This window comes from Sus scrofa, unplaced genomic scaffold (assembly GCF_000003025.6).
Source record: "Sus scrofa isolate TJ Tabasco breed Duroc unplaced genomic scaffold, Sscrofa11.1 Contig702, whole genome shotgun sequence".
Lineage (NCBI taxonomy): Eukaryota > Metazoa > Chordata > Mammalia > Artiodactyla > Suidae > Sus > Sus scrofa.
The window spans coordinates 442,379-465,616 of record NW_018085293.1 but is presented as its reverse complement, the minus strand read 5'-3'; the positions used below and the strand labels follow the sequence as shown (position 1 = coordinate 465,616).

Here is a 23,238-nt window from a genome sequence, read left to right as displayed (position 1 = left end):
AAAGCAACCATTAATAATATATAAATAAATGGTGTGTCCGTCACCAATAAGACTTTACAGGTCAAGTATACTGACACCTGCTCTAGCTCAGATAGATAATATTATGGGAAGTTTGTACCTAGGGAAAATACACAACAAAGTGGATGAATGAACTTCCTTGACATAGAAAAATTTCTCAAAAAAAATATTGAGTGAAATAAAAATCAGAAATGCAAGTGCAAGGCCACAGAAAATGGTCATTTTAAAAGTATTTGGGACCCAGCCATATTCTCTGGAGGTGCCACCACTTGTCTGGTAGGCCGCTGTATGATTTTTATACTCTATACCTCAAAAAATATCCAAACTAAAGTGTTATATTGAACATCAATTTTTGAAGAGTGTGTAGTTAATTTCTTAGGTGCTGGTAATGATTTTTTTCTTTGGACTTACTCTGGGAGCAGGAATCTTTCATGCCTGAAAATTTACTTGCAACATAATTTAATAGAGGAAAGTTTTCTTTTTACTTTTTTTTTCTTTTTTAATTTTATTATTTATTTATTTTAATACAAAGCTCTGCCATTAGCAATTTTATGAAAAAATAAAATTGCTAAATATAAATGCTAGTGTGTCATGACTGGTAAATGAAGCACAAAAATAGGTTCTTTTTTCCTTCAAAGCAATCTGTCAGAAAGCAATTTTTTCCTTCTTCAAAATGCTTCTACCTCATTAGCATTCAAGCTAGCTGTGGTTCTGATGGTCATGTAGCAGAGTGTGAGAGCACTGAGGAGGCCAAAACTGGCAATAATAAACCATTCTTTAGTTACTGCAATGTTGATCTCTCCCATTCCAGGAGTGAGCTCCCATCCTGAGGAAGAGGAGAGATCCTCAAAGTTTGAAGTGGCTCCAGGCCAAGGGAGTTGTCATTGGCAAGGTCACCTAGGGCTGCTCTTCAGTTAACTGCTTGGGTTCTGGTGAGTCTTTCCATATCAAATGCTACATTATCTGTACATGGAAAGTTTGGCAGAATTTCCAGGGCCTTCAAGATATTAAGTCTGCATATAGGAGTGGTATAATGTTTACTAAGCCAGGGATAAACACAGGATTTGTGGAAATCCTGTGCAGGGAGAATCCAGACATCATTCTGCTTATAGTTCTCTTTGAAGACTGAGCAATGATCAAAGTCTAGATCTGTTTCCTTATCATCTTTTTGACTGTTTTGGTCATCAGTTTGCTGATGGCTTTCTTGGCTGCATCTCCAAGATGATGCAGGTTCCTGTCTCAGGCATTTGTGTACCTGATCTTCTGAATGAAGTAGAATATAAGCCATTCTGAAGAAATAATCATCAAAACAATAAAGGATATTGACACCAGGATCAGAGAGCCATAGCAAAAGTTCTCTGTTGGCATTCATGTTCCAACAGCTATTGTTATTTGTACAAAGATGTTTTTGTCCAGGTAACACAAAATATCTTTACCCCTCAATTCTGTAATCATGACAGCAATAATATCTCCAGTGCCTGGATGAGTCATGGTAACTGGCTCCTCTTTGAGTTTATAATTGTAGATGACTACAGCCACTGCATTGTGGAAAGCAGACTGGTGATATTTTCTCTTTAAATGTGCAATTTCCCCTCTGCAGCAAGGCAATCCACTGTTTGGTGTTTGGGGGGACAAAGAACTGTGTTTGAGCATCAGCCCAGATGATCAGCAAGTCTGTGGATGAGCAGCAACGGCCAGCACCTGACCACCGACCTAGGCCTTTGGCAAGTGTAGCCCTTAGTGCCCATAGTGGATGCAGAATGTGGGTGGGGAGCCCTGGCAAGACTCCTGTACCATTACGTTGATGAGCCATGTAGTAGTCCTAGCTCATGTTGCCCGTCCTTGCTAGCCACAGGCTTCAGGTCAGCAGTGCTAGCATTACTGTGGCCTGCCCTGTGCCTCACCACTGGTTGTATCTCCCACCTCCACTGGTGGACTGGGCTCCCAGCCAGTGCAGAAAAGCAGGGCAAGTGAGGCCTGATCTGAGGAGCGTGCACCTTCACTGAAAGTTTTCTATATGCGTCTTATACTCTAAAAAACGGTTTGCATAAACAAAGTATGTTCATTATCAAATTGCATGAAAGTTTTGTTTTACTTTTTAAACTAGTAGTTTCTTGTACAAAATGAGTGTCAATTATATATTTGTGAAAAAGATGTAGTGCATACTTTCATATCATATATCATCCTAGATTAATCTTTACGTTATTGAAAGAGCTTCCTTGCTTGTGGAACAACACTATCTTTATCCACCCATGGATATTCCCAGTTATATCTCCAAGCAGATGTGAGACATAATGATCTTGGGTGTCCTATCATGCAGTGAAATCTATGTGGTAATACTCCAAGTTTGAGGAGAAAATATTTTGGTAGACATTTGCCTGCACAGAATTTTAGTGTCACCAGGGGCACCAAGAAATCCCTACACGTAGATTTTTTTCTCTCACTTGGCATGTTTTTCTGTTCTTGAAAATCTCCATTTTTAATGAAAACACAAATCTAATTAGGAAATAGTTTAGGTTATCCACCTTACAATGGTAATATAGCTATCCAAACTCAAGTTTCAAATTGTTGGGTGAGGGTAGTTTGAAGGGATGTTGTCTACATAGTATTGAGGAGAAGCTGTGTTTAAGAAGCTAAAGCTGGGTTCTGGTGGAATAAAATGTAGCCCAAGGGAATTCGGCATCCCACAGGAAAAGAAAGCACCTGAGGGAAAAAATACATTGGGTAGGAATAGAATTAAGTGATCCAGGACAATTCTACACATAAGATATGTATCAGAAAGATCAGTAATGATAGAGAAAATTTTTGTAACACAAATGCATCAGTTTCTTTTATTAAGTGGTGGAAAATTATTAGCAATTAATTATGTGTTTTGAGCTTTGCGTCAACAATGTCTCCCCAGGAGTAGAGGTAGTATTTTAGTGTTGGGATTATCACACCAAGAATGACCATGATATATAAAAAGGCCTCATTGTCCCTAGGAAACATTTTCCAAAAGTACCTAAAAAGGTACTGATTACATAAAATCCAGCTTGATGAGTTTCCTAGCTTTTCAGAAAAAAATAGTAGGCAAAGCAAGAAAAAAATTCAAAAAAATCAGAAAAGTAACCAAAACAAATAAGAAGAAAATCTGTGTTCCTGTTAAATTCCAAATGAGAATTCAGATGAAATGGTAAGTTAGGTATGATCAGTATTTTTAATTTTAGGCCATTTAGCAGATGCTGTAACTTTATGGTCATTTCCCTAGTAAATAAAGATGCTGAGTAAACTATTATATATGACCTTGTGAATTACACATCTTCTTGGTGAGAATGTATGTTCAATCCTTTGCTTAATTTATATTGTTTGTTTTCTTATTATTATTGAGAGGTCTTCATATATTTGGGATATATGTTCTTTGTCAGATACCAAGTTTTCAACAATTTTCTTCACTTTTGGGATATATATACATAAGAGTAAAAATAAATGTTTCAAAAATATTCTCTCTGATGTGTTTACCAACACTGTTCTAGTTATCTTTTGTTACATAAATAGTAGTCCAAAACTAAATGACTTAAAATAATGACCATCAACTGGTTATTTTTTTTTTCATAATGACTGAGGTCATATGAAGTATTTAGTGGAATGATCGGTTAGACCGTAAGGTCACTCATATCTGGCACAGGATGAGAACGATTAAAAGATTTCCTCAGATTCTCCCATTCTCACTCCACATAATCTCAGAACCTGCCATGTGGTTTAATCAGGTTAGTTGGACTTCCTACATGGTACCTCATGGCTTTCAGATATTGTTTTCTTAAAGGCTAGAGTAGAAGACATTGTTTTCTTCCAATTTCTGTTTGTCAAAGCAGCTAAATCAGAAGTCAAAGGGAGGATAAATATGCATTGGATTTATAAGGAGAATTTTTAGAAAGTGTACTGCTATTTTTAATCTTCCCATACTATCTTTAGCCCCTTGTAGAGCTCTGTAATTTCTAACTCCAGGTTTATTTATTAATAGATTTTAGTATTTTAATTAAATCTATATGTGCATACCATCTCTTTTACCTTTTGGTGTGCACATACTTACAAAGTCACTTTGTAATTTTCAGTACTTCAACACACATAGAAGGGATAGTGACAGATGTTTCTATCATTCAGATCATTGTGAAAGGAGGATTTGTTTGGGAGCTCTGGGAAGTAGCCCAATAACACTAGATACCAAGATGGTAGACCAAAGTTTTAGGAGTATAAAGAATTCCATTGCTATATGCTAGAGAGCATTAGGGGAAGACCTTAAAAGGAATATCTGGTATTTTATAATTTTGCATAGAATTGATGTGGATAATAGCAAGCAACTTATTTTAAGAAAAAATATAGGAGTTTCCATTGTGGCAACCCAACTAGCATCCATGAGAATGTCGGTATGATCCCTGGCCTTGCTCAGTGGGTTAAGGACCCAGCATTGTTGTGAGCTGTGGTGTAGGTTGCAGACACAGCTCTGATCACACATTGCTATGGCTGTGGCATAGTCCGGTGGCTGCAGCTCCAACTGGACTCCTAGCCTGGGAACCTCCATATGCTATGGGTGTGGTCCTAAAAATATAAAAAGACCCCCAAAAAAGTATGTAACTGCTGATTTAGAAAAATCATCACCTATGTACAATCTTTAAGTGAATCATCTTTGTGTATATGAGTTGTATCAGTAGAAAAATCTCCAAATAGAATATTTCTACTCTTTGTACATCATTCTCCACTTTAATAGAGAGAAATATATAACAATTAATATTTAGAAAACACCAATGTTTCAAATCATATTACCATGGAGTTTAGAAAGTACAAAATAAGCATTGATCTTATTCCTGAGGCTTAAATGTAGTGGAGACATTCTGAAATGAATAAATATAATTCAGAGGAGAGTTTACTATGAAACAATGAGGCAAACATTTAAAAACAAATTAAAGACATTTAATTTTTTTTGTCTTTCTCTCTTTTCAGGGCTGCACCCACAGCATATGGAAGTTCCCAGGCCAGGGATCCAGTTGGAACTGAAGCCACCAGCCTCCACTAGGGCCCAAGCAATGCATGATCTGAGCCATCTCTGGGACCTACACTGGAGCTCATGGCAATGCCAGATCCTTAACCCACTGAGCGAGGCCAGGGATCAATCCTGCATCCTCATGGATTACAGTAAGGTTTGTTACCTGTTGAATTTCAAAGACATTTAATTATTTTTAATAACAAATTAAAGACCTTAAAAGTCAATTAACTGTCCTTGAATATGCAGTTGGAGAATGGGAGTTAGACATGTGTGATGATGAAAGCAGACTTGAGAGGTAGAACTGACCAGAAACTTATACCATTATTCATATAAAGGGTAGAAACGACATTCATCCAATGAAAGAACAGATCAATAAAGTGTGTTATATTCATAAAATGAAATATTATTCTACCCTTTAATGAAACAAAAAATCTAACACATGCTACAACATGGATGATCTTTGAAAATATTTTACCAAAGAAGTCTGACAGTAAATAGATCCATATTGGTTGATACTTTTTATATGAGATGGCTGAAGAGGAAACTACTTAGAATTAGAAAGTAGAATAGTGGTTTCCAGGGCTGGGGGAGGGGGAGAAGGGGAGTGACAGGCAATAGACATGAGTTTCTTATTGCAGTGATCAAAATGTTCTCAAGGTATATATTTGTAATGAAATACATTAAAAGCCAAATAACCCTATAAATTAGAAGTTTGACTTTTATGGTGTATGTTATTATATTTCAACTAAAATTATGATCAAAATGTAGTAATTTTCCTAAATGAGAAAGTAAAGAAGAAGGTTTAAAAAACACAGTGAACAATTAAAAGGTATTAGAGGAGATTAAGCAGGGATCTGTTTGATTTTCATTAGATTTCCTCTGACTAGAGAAGGAGGATATTGAAGGAGGGTAACTGTGAAATAAACCATAAAAAAAATTTGCAGCTTTCTTCCTAACATAAATCAGTTTGGTGACAACAGTGAAGGCTAAAAGATTAGCCTTTGCTAATTTGTTTCTGAATACAGAGGGGGAACATACAAAAACAGAAATTAATTAATGGAGTGTTTGTATAACATCAAAGCCTAAGGGCAATAGTAACTGCAGAGATTTAAGTCCCAGTGTGCCTGGTAAAATAAAATGCCATCTGCCTACTGTTCATGAACTCAAGCCCTCCTTATCTCAGTTAGGTTTCAATGTCCTAATTTAAATGTGGGAGTAAAACTTACCTTTCTGAGAGAAAAAAAGAGAGAGTCATGAATAAAGCATTTTCTGCTTATACCTGCTCACTCATTAAAATTTATATTTAATGACTAGCAATTATAATTTCTTCTCAGAACAGGAAGTATCTGTCAAAATTTCTTAATATGCACAATATAACATTTTATTTATTTTATTTTGCTCTTGGTTCACAGGAAAGACTTTTCTCTATTTATTATTGAACAAATGTATGTGTTAATTTGAGGTATGTTTTGTTTTATTGTACCACATTAAAATAAAAATATGTAAAATTCATCTTCATATGAACCATTTAATATATTTACTTCATTCTATGGATAAAGCCCCTATTTACATTCTATACTCTTATACAGTAAAAGTATGTACACATGCAAACACATGACACTAGTGTAAATACATACAATCGCAAGGGAGAGAATCTTTGCATCTTATAAGCATGTGTTGCTGCTCACTTCATTTCTATTTTATAACAAAAATGACTATTTAAAATCTAAAGTGATGCAAACATGTGTGGTACATTCCATTGTTTTCAATTTCTCTTAGCTCTTTTCTTCTGCTAGTCAAGAGACTCATCTTTTGACAACCACTCCACAAAGAGGTAATGAGTATTGTGGAAAAGCAGTAATAAACTTTGAGAAAACAGGTCAATAATACAATAATACTTATTTAATGACTCACCCAATACTGAATACAACACAAACTAAAACCAGTGAAATATTTGACATTTTTTGATTTATTACTGGTCACTTACTGTTTCGAGAATTAGGAAAAAGAAATTCTTAAACTAATTATATTTTGAGGAACAAAAATCATAAACATTTTTTTTCTATCCATGTGAATATTTTCATACAAAGAAAAAGCTTTGTCCTATAACTTAACAGCCTGGTATCTATAACAGTGGTGTCTCTTTTATATGACTTTGAAGAGGAAAGGAGAGAGAAATTCATCCAAATTTATTTCCTGAGATAAGGCAAGTAAAGCCAGAGAAGAGTTGTAGAAGGTAACATACCTCATGAGTGACATCTAGATTTTCATCTAAGTTTCTTAATGTTCTTTCTCAGATAATTTTTGCTATTGGGGAATAGATATCAAGGCCTCTTTAATATGTGGACAATTTTCTGTCCACTGGATAATTTACCAAATATAAAAATGCACTTAGTGAAAGAAATCAAATTCTGTTTTATGATATTTTGCAGATGTACAGAAGTGCTACACGTGCATGTGTCATTTTCTTGATCATATTCTCAGAAATTTAGACAATAACAGACAAGAAGTGATAGAGGAAATTGCTCCTCCTTGTTTGAATATATTTTCCTAGGAATTACTAATAACATGGAGAATAATGTGACCCTTTTTACCACATTTCTACTTGTTTATCTCATTAATCTTCTGGCAAACCTTGTAGTGATCACTTTAATTCAAATGGATCCCCCACTGCACACACCCATGTACTTTTTCCTGAGCCACCTCTCCTTCTGTGACCTCTGCTGTTCCACAGCAATTGGGCCTAAGATGCTGGTGGACCTAATTGCCCAGAACAAGTCAATCCCCTTCTATGGCTGTGCTCTACAATTCTCGGTCTTCTACATCTTTGCAGATTCTGTCTACTGCTGAGAGTGATGGCCTATGATTAGTACAAGGCCATTAGCAACCCCTTGCTCTATACAGTCAGAATTTTCTCCCTGCTGATGGCTGGGGTTTACATGGTAGGGATGGTGTATGCTTTGGTACACATGACACCAGCATTCTGCTTATGCTTTTGTGGGTCAAATGAGATTAGCCATTTCTTCTGTGATATTCCTTTTCTCCTACTGCTGTCTTGCTCAGCTATGCAAGTCAATGAGTTAGTGATATTCACCATTTTTGGCTTCATTGTACTGAGCTCCATTTCAGGAGTCCTTGTCTCTTATGATTGTATTATTCTTTCCATTTTGAAATCAGCTCAGCTTAAGAGTGATCCAAAGCTTTCTCCACCTGTACTTCACACCTAATTATTGTGGCAATTTTCCAGACAACTATACTCTTCACTTGCTTCAGACCAAGGTTTTCCTACTCTCTAGATCAAGACAAAATGACCTCATTGTTTTAGAGCCTTGTGATTCCCAAGTTAAACACTCTGATTTACACCTTGAGGAACAAGGGTGTGAAAGAGGCCCTGAAAAAACTGAAACTCAAAGGGTGGTTTTAAATATTTATACTACACACACACATACACATTGTGTTTATTGTATTTGTAAAATTATTTTGCATGATACAAGGGAAATAATGTCTCAAATACTTTAATTGATAAAACATTTATTCTAAAGCCCAATCTTAAGAAATGTTGCAATTACTCAAATATGTTATACTTCATTATGTGTCTAGAATTTATATATGTTATTTCCTTCTTTGTGGAGGTAACCTTTCTTATGTTCCCAATATTTTGCTTCATTCTTTCATTCAAACAATAATTTGATATACTTAAATTAATTGTGTGTTTACTAAGTGAATTTGAAAGTTTAAGTGCTTTGTATTAAGCACTTAATACAAAATACATTAGGTAGTTTTCATACCAATGAATCTTATGATCTATTTGAGGTACCCAACATTAATTAAGTACCAAATAATTAATTCCAATCTCAATATTACCATGAAGTAAAAACAATGGGTATTAAATACAAGGAAAGGTTCCAAATCTAATGTAAAAAAGCCTTCTTTGAATGGAGAATTTCATTCTCAAATATAAAGAGATGCATGTTGTGATAGGAAAATATAGCAGGCACAGAATGCGGCAATTGGAGAGGTCTGGAAGTAGATAAGCCTCCACTCTGGAGGTGAGCTTTTTAGAAATAGTGAAATTTTGAGGAAGGAAAAAATTTAATGCCATCCTCCTATGTTCTGTTGGCTGATATAAAATTAAATTGATATGAAATTGTTTAACAAGAGAAAAAAACAATTTTAATTATGTATATAGGAAGAATCCCTATAACATGAGAGATTCTAAAGACAGGTAAAATAAAATATATAAATTATCTTTCACAAAAGAGAAAGGGGTAGGAGTCTGAAAATTAAAAGCAGAGGAAGGCAATATAACATATTTTCTTGGCTGTACAGAAACAATGAGGCATAGAGAGAAATTTTATTTAACATTGTTGTCTTAAGTTCATCACTGTCTACACACCTAGTTCATATTATTGTGCCTTTATCTATGGTAATATTTCTCTTCCTGGAATAATCCTCTATTTAAATACTTTTAGACAGTTAATGGGGAGGTTAAAAAAGAAAAAAACTTTCTGAGTTGTCTGTATATTTTTATGACTTCACATATTATCTTTTATTTTATAAATAAATACTACTGTACCATATGGTGACCCAGTTACGCATACATGTATACATTCTTTTTTCTCACATTAAGTGTTCCGTCATAAGTGACTAGACAGAGTTCCTAGTGCTACACAACAGGATCCCATCACTAATCCAACTGAAGGCTAAATTCTGCATCTATTTACCCCAAGTTTCCAGTCCTTCCCACTCCCTCTACTTTCCCCTTGGCAACCACAAGTCTCTTCTCCAAGTCCATGATTTTCATTTTGTGGAAAGGTTCATTTGTGCCGTATATTATATTCCAGATATGTCATATCATATGGTATTTGTCTTTGTCTTTATGACTTACTTCACTCAAGATGAGAGTCTCTAGTTCTATCCATGTTCCTGCAAATGGCAGTATGTCATTCTTTTTTATGGCTGAGTAGGATTCCATTGTGTATATATACCACGTCTTCCTAATCCAATCATCTGTTGATGGATATTTGGGTTGATTCCATGTCTTGGCTATTGTGAATAGAGCTGCAATGAACATGCAGGTGCACATATATTTTTTTTAAGTATTGTTTTGTCCAGATATATGCCCAAGAGTGGGATTGCTGGGTCATATAGTAGTTCTATGAATAGCTTTCTGAGGTACCTCCATACCATTCTCCTTAGGGGCTGTACCAGCTTACATTCCCACCAACAGTCCAGGAGGGTTCGCTTTTCTCCACAACCCCTCCAGCATTTGTTATTTGTGGATTTATTAATGATGGCCCTTCTGACCAGTGTGAGGTGGTATCTCATGGTAGTTCTGATTTGCATTTCCCTAATAATCAGGGATGTTGAGCATTATTTCAAGTGCTTATTGACCATCTGTATATCTTCCTTGGAAAGATGTCTCTTCAGGTCCTTTGCCCATTTTTCCATTGGGTGATTGGCTTTTTGCTGTTGAGTTGTATAAATTGCTTGTATGTTTTAGAGACTAAGCCCTTGTCAGTTGCATCATTTGAAACTATATTCTCCATTCTGTAAGTTGTCTTTTTGTTTTCATTTGGTTCACTTTGCTATGCAAAAGCTTTTCAGTTTGAGTAGGTCCCATTTGTTTATTTTTTCTTTTATTTCTGTTGGCTTGGGAGACTGACCTGAGCAAATATTCATGAGGTTGATATCAGAGAATGATTTGCCTATGTTCTCTTCCAGGAGTTTGATGGTGTCCTGTCGTATATTTAAGTCTTTCAGCCATTTGGAGTTTATTTTTGTGCATGGCATGAGGGTGTGTTCTAGTTTCATTGATTTGCATGCAGCTGCCCAGGATTCCCAGGAATACTTGCTGAAAATACTGTCTTTTTCCCATTTTATGTTCTTGCTACCCTTGTTAAAGATTAATTGACCATAGGTGTCTGGGTTTACTACTGGGTTCTCTATTGTGTTCCATTGGTCTGTCTGTCTGTTTTGATACCAGTACCATGCTGTTTTGATGACTGTGGCTTTGTAATATTGCATGAAGTCTGGGAGAGTTATGCCCCCTGCTTGGTTTTTGTTTCTCAGGATTGCTTTGGCAATTCTGGTTCTTTTGTGGTTCCATATAAATTTTTGGATTTTTTTGTTCTAGTTCTGTGAAAAATGTCATGGGAAATTTGATAGGGATTGCATTGAATCTGTAGATTGGTTTGGGTAGTGTGGCCATTTTTACAATATTATTTTTTCCAACCCAGGAGCATGGAATATCTTTCCATTTCTTTACATCTGCTTTAATTTCCTCAACTAATGTTTTATAGTTCTCAACATATAAGTCCTTTACCTCCTTGATCAGTTGTATTCCCAGGTATTTGATTATTTGGAGTGCAATTTAAAAAGTATTATATTTTTGTATTCTATTTCTAATATTTCATTGTCAGTATACAGAAATGTGACTGATTTCTGAATGTTAATCTTATATCCTGCTACTTTGCTGAATTTGTTGATCAGTTCAAGTAGTTTTTGGGAGGCACTCTTAGGGTTTTCTATATATAGTATCATGTCATGTGCATACAGTGACAGTTTTACCTCTTCTATTCCTATTTGGATGCCTTTTATTTTTTTTTCATTTGTCTGATTGCTGTGGCTATGACTTCCAATACTATGTTGAATAACAGTGGTGAGAGTGGGCATCCTTGTCTTGTTCCAGATTTTAGTTCAAAGGCTTTCCGCTTTTCTCCATTCAATATTATGTTTGCTGTGGGTTTGTCATAAATAGCTTTGATTATGTGAAGCAATGTTCCCTCTATACCCACTTTGGTAAGAGTTTTTGTCATGAAGAGATGTTGGATGTCAAATTCTTTTTCTGCATCTATTGAGATGACCATGTGGTTTTTGACTTTTCTTTTTTTAATGTGGTGTTTGATGTTGTTTGATTTGCATATGTTGAACCATCCTTGTTCACCTGGAATGAATCCCACCTCATTGTGGTTTATGATCTTTTTGATATGTTGTTGGATTTGGTTAGCTTAAATTTTGTTGAGAATTTTTGCATCTAAATTCATCAAATATATTGGCCAATAGTTTTCTTTTTTGGTGGTATCTTTGTCAGGTTTTGGAGTTAGGGTTTTGGTGGCATCATAGTATGTCTTTGGGAGTGTTCCTTCTTCTTTAACCTTTTGAAAAAGTTTAAGGAGGATGGGTATAATTTCCTCTATGTATGTTTGGTAGAGTTCTACTGTGAAGCCATCTGTTCTTTGGTTTTTATTTGTAGGGAGTGTTTTTATGACATATTCAATTTCATTTCTCATGATTGGTCTGTTCAGTTGATCTATTTGTTCTCGATTCAGTTTTGGCAGGGTGTAGGTCTCTAGAAAGACATCAGTTTCTCCTAGGTTTTTGAATTCTTGGCGTATAATTGTTGATAGTATTCTCTTATTTTTTTTATATTTCTTTAGTGTTTTTGTGATTTCTCCTTTTTCATTTCTGATTTTGTTTATTTGGGCTTTTTCTCTCCTCTTCTTGGTGAGTCTAGCCAGAGGTTTGTCTATTTTTTTCTGTTTCTTAAAAATATTCAATTCAAAAATAATCCTCATATTAAAGATGCATATTTTGGAATGGTAAATTTTGCTCTCCTAAAAAATCATGGTTGCAAAAACATGGATGGACTTGAAGGCATTCTGCTTAGTGAAATAAGTCAGATAGTGAATGACAAATACCATATGTTTTCATTTGTATGAGCAAGAGTTGATCTTAAAGAAACAGAGTAGAATGGTTGTTATCAGGGGCTGGAGGAGTGGGGAATTTGGATGGTGATGTTGATCAAATGGCACAAAATTTCTGTTTTAACATGAATGGTTTCTGGAGATCATATCCACAATGTGCTGACTTATTGACAATACTGTGTTATACACTTTAAATTTGCTAAGAAAGTTGATCTTAAATTTACTCAACACAGCAGAAATAAAAAGAAAATTATGTGAGGTAATAAATCTGTTTATTAAATTATAGTGGCAACAGTTTCACAAATTATACCAAAATTTATATTGTACAACTTAAGGAACACAGTGTGGTCACTTGCATCTCAATAAAGCTGGGAAAAAAGAAGAAAAACACTCCAAATTATTAGCTTATAAAGGGCAATGAAAACTGCCTTGGTAAAATATATCATTGTGTTTCAATTACAGCAATCAACTCTTTATCAATCTTCCAGGAAAATCACTCCACTTCTTGATCCTTCTGGCAAATATTTAAATGTTTCTTGTCTGTAATTCATAATAAACCAACTCCTTTAAGCATTGCGTAAATAAAAACTTGTTTATTAAATTACTGTCTCTAATATGAGATTGTAAGCATTCTTTGCACAATGACTGGACAGTCCATTTCTGTTATCCAAAGCTCTGCGTACTGTCTGGAGCACAACATTGGAAAACAAGATATTGAATAATAAATTTAAAACACAAGCTAACATTTCTTGTTATTAGAAGTTAATAACACAATTATGTATGTATAAGTTGTGTGGCTTGAATATCAAAATATATATACACATACATAGAATATAAATATTATTAATATATTTTATAATGTATATACAAAATTTATGTCTTTTTAAAAAGTACTTAAAATGTTTCTGGATACTAAAGTAACTTATCTTTAAAAATTGCCTAATAAACTATTAAATTTTGAATAGATAAGCAATAAGATCCTGCTGTGTAGCATTGAGAACTATATTTAGTCACTCATGATGGAGCAAGATGGATGATAATGTGACAAAAATAATGTATATGTGTGTGCGTGTGTGTGAGACAGGTCACTTTGCTGTTCAATAGAAAATTGAAAAAATACTTTAAATCAACTATAATGGAAAAAATAAAAATCATGTTAAAAAACAAAAAATAAAAATAAAAAGCTCAGAAATAATTGGTCAGAAAAATATGTTCAAGCAAAAACAGTAAGGATAAATTATACAATAAAACATCATGACAGAATCAAAAAATAAACCAAAAAATAAAAAATAAAAACTACATAATAATTACACTAGAAGTAAAGACCATTCATTTGTGTATTTTCTTAACATCTATATTTCTTCAGTCCCTTCTCTAGTTTCTGAGGATTAAAACACTAAACCAACTTGTTGAGATACATAGATATGCCCATATATTTGAAGGATGAAATAAGACTCAGGACATTTTAAATTATCCATTACAGTTTTAGACACTAAGAACCACCAAATGTCTTAGATTTTCTAGCCACCATTTTTATTTTTATTTTATTTCATTTTATTTGTCTTTTTTCCATTTCTTAGGCCACTCCCACAGCATATGGAGATTCCCAGGCTAGGGGCTGAATCGGAGCTGCAGCAGCCAGCCTACTCCAGAGCCACAGCAATGTGGGATCCAAGCTTCATCTGCAATCTACACCACAGCTCACGGCAATTGCAGATCGTTAACCCACTGAGCAAGGGCAGGGATCGGACCTGCAACCTCATGGTTCCTAGTCAGATTTGTTAACCACTGTGCCATGACGGGAACTCCTCTAGCCACCATTTTTAAATGCCCATGTGTGAAAACATTTCAAAAAGGAAATAAAGCCCAAGAAGTTCTTCTGCTTTTCATGGGAGCATTTGTAGGAGTCTGTAATCTATCACTAAGTATCATACTGGAAAAAAAACTATGAAAATTTCAAATTTCTATGATAGGTTTTAAAGGTTTACACCAATACCATATTATCTTGATTAGGTAATACTCTTTTGAAATTGTCACTTATAAGCAGTATTATGGAAACAATTTTTTTGAAATATGCCAATCCATGAAAAGTAGAGTATCATTGGATTTCTGTTTAAAATTAGAGAATGTTAATATGTAATCTGATTAACCCATTTCCCTCCCTTATGATGGCTAGATTTTGCAGCATCTCAATAGTGATTTTATTGTATATTGATTGTTTGATCTAGCATGTTCATACTGATTGTTTTTTATTATCTAGTACATATTCATCACAGGATAAGAATTTTAAACTCTACAAATGAATTTCTGAAAATAGCATTGACTGATTCAACAAGCTAAGCTTCCTCTTCCTTAATTTGAAGCCAGGGGAATGGTAAAAATTTCAGAAGGCATAAACTTATAAATAGAAAACTTTTCAGCGGTGTATTAATCAAATTCAAAATTTCATAGTCTCTTTGAAGGGAATATCCTACTTTTTTGTGTGTTTAGGGAAGTAAATATGACTATCTAAATGTACTATTTTGACAACTGCAATTGAAATGTCAAGTATTGGTGAGGGTGTGATAGTTTTTATACATTAGGAATAGAAATCAGACTTATATTTTAATTTCTAAAATCCTATTAAATTTCATCAACACAAGAGTACTGGAGTTGAAAATTTTTTAGGTGTTAAATAATGTACATTTTAGGGGTTTTAGGCCATAAACTCATTGTCATAACCACTTATCATTGCCCATATCTTATCCTAATGCATATGTAAATAGATGTCATGCCCCAAATATAATAAAACTTTATGTACTGTAGTTTCCTGAGAGTATATATTAAAAAATGTTGTGTCCACAAAAAAAAAAAAAAACTGTATGTACCATATTTTCCTGACACCTACCCTAGTTTAGATAAATTACTTCATGGTAAACCCGCATGTTGGAAAACTACACAGCAATGAAGACCAATAAAATACCTCAACATGCAACAATATGGCGAAATCTCACAAACCTAATGCTGACCACAATGAGCAAGATAAAAAAATGGAAATGATTTTATACCTATACACAGCACAAAATTACTAGTTAACCTATCATATTGGACATCAACTTGAGATGAGTTTATGAAATGATTTCTGAGACATTAGTCATGTTCATTATTTGCCCTGGTTCTAGTTGAAGGGAAACTTTTCATTTCTGAAATCTTATTTACAGTGTACTTTTTCAAATGAAAATGTTCTATACATGTATTACACTCTAAACAGTTTTTTAAAAACCAAAGTGTATTCTCTATCAGATTGAAAGCAACCATGAGATTTTTCAATCCAGCAGTTCCTTGTACACAGTGTATTCGTAATGTTTAGAAAATTCTCATGTTATTAAGACTGACTCCTTGTAGAATAACCATGTCTTGATCCACACATAGGTCCTTCTAATTCTTCCTCCAGAAGCAAAGAAACCTCACATACTTTGGAAAAAATATCATGAAATAAAACCTGAGTCATAATACACAACATTTCAAGGATAAACTACTACCCTCTGAAAAAGAAATGTGATCTTTTGAGTAGAAACTCACTCATGTACTGTGCTTTTAATATCACCAGGTAACCAGAAACATTTAGATATAGCTGAATTTTTTATGGCCACATCCACAGCATAGGAAATTTCCTGGGCCAAGAATCAAAGCTGTGCCACAGCAAAGACGTTTCCAGATTCTTAAAATGGTGAGCCACAAGGGAATTCTTTTAACTTGCTGGAAACTTATGATGTATAAAATTTATCTTAATATATTTCTCCAATTATTCAAGAACTCCATTCTTAATGAGAACTGAAATTCTTCAGTAGCTAAATTGGGTTGGTTAACTTATAATAATAGTGTAGCTACAGAACTCAGTCTTAAACCAGTGAGAAGATACAGATTGAAGTAAGGTGGGTCTGCACGCTCTGGAGAACAGCCTTATTTAAGAAGGTAATGTTAGGCTTTGGTTGAACAAAATGTAACCAGAGGGAAAAACCTGAGATAATAACTAATTTGAAAAGAATCAGAAGAAAGGAACAAGGAAAAATTCACATCCTCAAATTGTGTGGCAATAAATGACTTAAGTAACACAAATGCATCTGTTTCTTGAATTTAAAGAGTGGACAATTATTAGCATGTAGTTATATGTTTTGACTTTGCTTCGACAATGTCCCCTACAACAATACACTTGGTATTTTAGCACTGGGGTCATCACACAAAGAAAGACAATGAAATATAAAATCCATCAAAATTAGTCACTAAGAATCATTCTTGCCAATATTTAAAATGTACCATTTTCACTGCTTTTTACCTGATAAATGATCTAGCATTATAGAAAGCAAGGGAGGAAAATAGCAACAAATAAATAAAAGAAGTGGCGGAGTTCCTGTCATGGCCCAGTGGTTAATGAATCCGAGTAGGAACCATGAGGTTGCGGGTTCAGTCCCTGCCCTTTCTCAGTGGGTTAACAATCTGGCATTGCCGTGAGCTGTGGTATAGGTTGCAGATGCGGCTCAGATCCCACGCTGCTGTGGCTCTGGTGTAGGCTGGTGGCTGCGGCTCCAATTGGACCCCTAGCCTGGGAACCTCCATATGTCACAGGAGCGGCCCAAGAAATAGCAAAAAGACAAAAAAATAAAATAAAATAAAAGAAGTGGAAAGTAATACAAACCAAAGAAATCTTGTGTCCCGGTTAACTCCTAAGTTATTTATAACTCCTGTTTATAAATAAACAGGAAAGTACCTGCACTTATCAAAGCATAAACTAGTATATCCCTGACATATCTTGTTAATAACCATTTAGAACAAATTCTATGATATATTAAACATGTGATATTATATAGTAATAAAAGAGATAATATTTGAAAACTCCTAGTGTTTGGTAACAACTCTAAAATGATCTCTTGTCCCTCAAGTCCATTTGAGAGAATTTCCATAGACCCAGATATGGTGAATTTTATAAGCAAACAATCACTCATTTTAGAGTTGCCTAAGATGTAAATAGTTAAATATGCATTTCTATATATAAATTTCCCTCTTTCCACTAAAATAATATTTAAAAAGCCAAAGAGTATGAATAATTGTATATAAACCAGAATATGGATGAAATAAATGGGTATACATTAATGTAAAGGAACACAATCTTCTGTTCAGAATATTCTATATTCAAATATATTTATTACAATCTCATTTTGTTTAGAAATAAGGTAGTATGTACAAGGAAACATGGTTATCTTTGTGCATTGTGATTTGAGTTAAATTTTTCTATTTTTATATAGAATTGCTAATTGTCACAATTTTAATTAATGCATGTGTGTGTTGCACATTTGTGTGTTTGCATTGTCTATTACGGATTTAAAACTATACACCTTTTAAGAGGATTGGTAAAGCATAAATAGTAAATGTTGCTTGAGGGAAAAGCATAAACTATTTTAACCGTGTATAAGGATTGGTCATTGAAGAGAATAGGAGCAAAAGCATAATGGAAAAATTCTATATTTCTACCTCAATAACCCTATTTATGTGAAATATTCAACAATAAACCATATGGTTACATTTTTCACTTATGTCTGAGAAATAAATATTGATAAACACAAGGACTAGACATAGACATTGACATACATACTCTAAATTATTCCAGAGACAACACTGAGTGGGCAGACAGAGTGACAGCCCAGAAACGCCACAAGTTCAGGCATAGGTACTAATATTTCTGGATGAGATTTTCTTTTTTAAAAATTTTTATTATAGTTTATTTACAATGATTTTTCAATTTCTACTGTAGAGCAAAGTGACTCAATTGAACATATACATATATTCTTTTTCTAACATTATTCTCTATCATGTCTGTCACAAGTGATTGGATATATTTCCCTGTGCTATACAGCAGGATCTCATTGTTTATCCACTCCAAATGCAATAGATTGCATCTACCAACCCCAATAGCCCACTGAATCTCTCTCCACCTCCCCTATGGCAATCATTAATGTATGTTCTCCATGACCATGAGTTTGTTTCTTTTCTGTGTCAAGTTTCATTTGTGCCATATACTAGATTCCAAATGTATGATATCATATGGTATTTGTCTTTCCTATTCTGACTTACTTCACTTAGTATGAAAGTCTCTAGTTCTATCCATGTTGCTGAAAATGGCATTATTTTGGTTTTTTTATGGCTGAGTAGTATTTCATTGTGTATGTATACGTGTTTTTAATCCATTCATCTGTCTATGGACATTTAGGTTGCTTCCTTCATGAGATTTTCTTATTCATATTTTTCCCTATTTGTTTTCTTCTTTTCACTAAAATAAAAAAAAATAATCTCTAGTAAAAAAAAAAAAAAACTTTCATAATATATTGTGGGAAAAAATATTTATTAATTACATATTTTTCCCACATAGTGAATTAGGGGAGGTTTTAGAGATGTAAGTGCTAAGTGCTATTTAACAAAAAAGATATATGCTCTTCTATAGATTTGAAATGAAACAATACAGTATTGGCTATTTTCTATTCAAGTAAACTTTTCTTCAGTTAAAAAAGATATATGTTCTTAACTGTGGGTTAGGAATCCTACTGCAGCTGCTCTGTAGGGCAAATTCCATTCCAGGCTTAGTGCAGTGGGTTAAAGGATTGAGCATTGCCTTAGCTGCTGTGTAGGTCACAGGTGCAGCTTGGATTCAACTCCTGACCCCAGAACTTCCATATACCATGGGTACAGCCATTAAAAAAAAAGATAAATGTTATTTTTTTCTAACAAAAACATGATCTCAAAATAATGTTTTTTAAGTATAATTATTTTTAATGCATGTACAACATTTACTGCATTTACTAATATTTTGGATAGGATTTTCTTTTTCTTAAATTTTTTTTTTTTTATTATTTTCCCACTGTACAGCAAGGGAGTCAGGTCATCCTTAGATGTATACATTGCAGTTACAGTTTTTTCCCCCACCCTTTCTTCTGTTGCGACATGAGTATCTAGACATAGTTCTCAATGCTATTCAGCAGGATCTCCTTATAAATCTATTCTAGGTTGTGTCTGATAAGCCCAAGCTCCCGATCCCTCCCACTCCCTCCCCCTCCCATCAGGCTACCACAAGTCTCTTCTCCAAGTCCATGATTTTCTTTTCTGAGGAGATATTCATTTGTGCTGGATATTAGATTCCAGTTATAAGTGATATCATATGGTATTTGTCTTTGTCTTTCTGGCTCATTTCACTCAGGATGAGATTCTCGAGTTCCATCCATGTTGCTGCAAATGGCATTATGTCATCCTTTTTTATGGCTGAGTAGTATTCCATTGTGTATATATACCACCTCTTCTGAATCCAATCATCTGTCGATGGACATTTGGATTGTTTCCATGTCCTGGCTATTGTGAATAGGGCTGCAATGAACATGTGGGTGCATGTGTCTCTTTTAAGTAGAGCTTTGTCCGGATAGATGCCCAAGAGTGGGATTGCAGGGTCATATGGAAGTTCTATGTATAGATTTCTAAGGTATCTCCAAACTGTTCTCCATAGTGGCTCTACCAGTTTACATTCCCACCAACAGTGCAGGAGGGTTCCCTTTTCTCCACAGCCCCTCCAGCACTTGTTATTAGTGGATTTATTAATGATGGCCATTCTGAATGGTGTGAGGTGGTATCTCATGGTAGTTTTGATTTGCATTTCTCTTATAATCAGCGATGTGGAGCATTTTTTCATGTGTTTGTTGGCCATCTGTATATCTTCCTTGGAGAAATGTCTATTCAGGTCTTTTGCCCATTTTTCCATTGATTGATTGGCTTTTTTGCTGTTGAGTTGTATAAGTTGCTTGTATATTCTAGAGATTAAGCCCTTGTCAGTTGCATCATTTGAAACTATTTTCTCCCATTCTGTAAGTTGTCTTTTTGTTTTCTTTTTGGTTTCCTTTGCTGTGCAAAAGCTTTTCAGTTTGATGAGGTCCCATGGGTTTATTTTTGCTCTAATTTATACTGCTTTGGGAGACTGACCTGAGAAAATATTCATGATGTTGATGTCAGAGAGTGTTTTGCCTTTGTTTTCTTCTAGGAGTTTGATGGTGTCCTGTCATATATTTAAGTCTTTCAGCCATTTGGAGTTTATTTTTGTGCATGGTGTGAGGGTGTGTTCTAGTTTCATTGCTTTGCATACAGCTGTCCAGGTTTCCCAGCAATGCTTGCTGAATAGACTTTCCTTTTCCCATTTGATGTTCCTGCCTCCCTTGTCAAAGATTAATTGACCATAGGTGTCAGGGTTTGTTTCCGGATTCTCTATTCTGTTCCATTGGTCTGTCTGTCTGTTTTGATACCAGTACCACACTGTTTTGATGACTGTGGCTTTGTAGTATTTCTTGAAGTCTGGGAGAGTTATGCCTCCTGCTTGGTTTTTGTTTCTCAGGATTGCTTTGGCGATTCTGGGTCTTTTGTGGTTCCATGTAAATGTTTGGACTGTTTGTTCTAGTTGTGTGAACAATGTCCTGGGTAATTTGATAGGGATTGCATTGAATCTGTAGATTGCTTTGGGTAGGATGGCCATTTTCACAATATTGATTTTTTCAATCCAGGAACATGGAATATCTTTCCATTTCTTTACATCTTCTTTGATTTCTTTGATTAAGGTTTTATAGTTCTCGGCATATAGGTCCTTTACCTCTTTGGTCAGGTGTATTCCCAGGTATTTGATTTTGTGAGGTACAATTTTAAAAGGTATCATTTTTTTGTATTCCTTTTCTAATGTTTCATTGCTGGTATACAGAAATGCAACTGACTTCTGAATGTTAATCTTATATCCTGCCACTTTGCTGAATTTATTAATAAGTTCAAGGAGTTTTGGGGTTGAGTCCTTAGGGTTTTCTAGGTATAGTATCATATCATCTGCATACAGTGACAGTTTGATCTCTTCTCTTCCTATATGGATGCCTTTTATTTCTTTTGTTTGTCTAATTGCTGTGGCTAAGACTTCCAAAACTATGTTGAAGAGCAGTGGTGAGAGTGGGCATCCCTGTCTTGTTCCAGATTTGAGTGAGAAGGCTTTCCGTTTTTCCCCATTGAGGATTATATTTGCTGTGGGTTTATCATAAATGGCTTTGATTATATTCAGGAATGTTCCCTCTATACCCACTTTGGTGAGGGTCTTGATCATGAATGGATGTTGAACTTTGTCAAATGCTTTTTCTGCGTCTATTGAGATGAGCATATGATTTTTGACCTTTTTTTTGTTAATGTGGTGTATGATGCTGATTGATTTGCATATGTTGAACCATCCTTGTGAACCTGGGATGAACCCACCTGGTCATGGTGTATAATTTTTTTGATATGTTGTTGGATTCGGTTGGCTAAGATTTTGTTGAGAATTTTTGCATCTATATTCATCAATGATATTGGGCGATAGTTTTCTTTTTTGGTGGTATCTCTGTCTGGTTTTGGAATGAGGGTGATGGTGGCCTCATAGAATGTCTTTGGGAGTATTCCTTCGTCTTCAACCTTTTGAAAGAGTTTAAGGAGGATGGGCACCAATTCCTCTTTATATGTTTGATAGAATTCACCTGTGAAGCCATCTGGTCCTGGACTTTTATTTGTAGGGAGTGATTTTATGACCTCTTCCATTTCATTTCTAGTGATGGGTCTGTTCAGTTGGTCTGTTTCTGCTTGATTCAGTTTTGGCAAGCTGTAAGATTCTAGAAAATTTGCCATTTCTTCCAGATTGTCAAACTTGTTGCCATACAGTTGTTCATAGTATTCTCTTATGGTTTTTTGTATTTCTGCTGTATCTGTTGTGATTTCTCCTTTTTCATTTATAATTTTGGTTATTTGGGTTCTTTCTCTCCTCTTTTTAGTGAGTCTGGCCAGGGGTTTGTCAATTTTGTTCACCTTTTCAAAGAACCAGCTCTTGGTTTTATTCATTTTCTCTATTGTTTTTTGAGTCTCTATTTTATTGATTTCTTCTTTGATCTTTATAATTTCCTTCCTTCTGCTGACTTTAGGACTTTTTTGTTCTTCTTTTTCTAATTCGTTTAGGTGGAGGGTTAAGTTGTCCATTTGGGATCTTTCTTCTTTTTTGAGAAAGGCCTGGATTGCTATAAATTTCCCTCTGAGCACTGCTTTCGCAGCATCCCATAGATTTTGAGAGGTTGTGTCTTCATTATCATTTGTTTCAAGGTAGTTTTTAATTTCCTTCTTGATTTCCTCATTGACCCATTGGTTTTTTAGTAGCATGTTGTTTAGTCTCCATGGAGTAGGTTTTTTCTCTTTGCTTTTCCCATGGTTGATTTCTAATTTCATGGCATTGTGGTCAGAGAAGATACTTGAGATAATTTCTACGCTCCTAAATTTATGGAGATTCGCTTTATGTCCCAATATGTGGTCGATTCTTGAGAATGTTCCATGAGCATTTGAGAAGAATGTGTATTCTGCTTTTTTTGGATGTAGTGTCCTGAAGATATCAATTAAGTCTAACTTTTCTATTGTTTCCTTTAGGATTGGTTTTCTGTC

General features: G+C 34.7%; 2 pseudogenes; one reads left to right on the top strand and one right to left on the bottom strand.

Moving 5' to 3' along the window:
• Nucleotides 1–668: 668 nt before the first annotated feature.
• On the bottom strand, nt 669–1,897 carry LOC100625842 (annotated as a pseudogene).
• Nucleotides 1,898–7,606: 5,709 nt separating this feature from the next.
• Nucleotides 7,607–8,462, top strand: LOC100625742 (annotated as a pseudogene).
• Nucleotides 8,463–23,238: the final 14,776 nt, after the last annotated feature.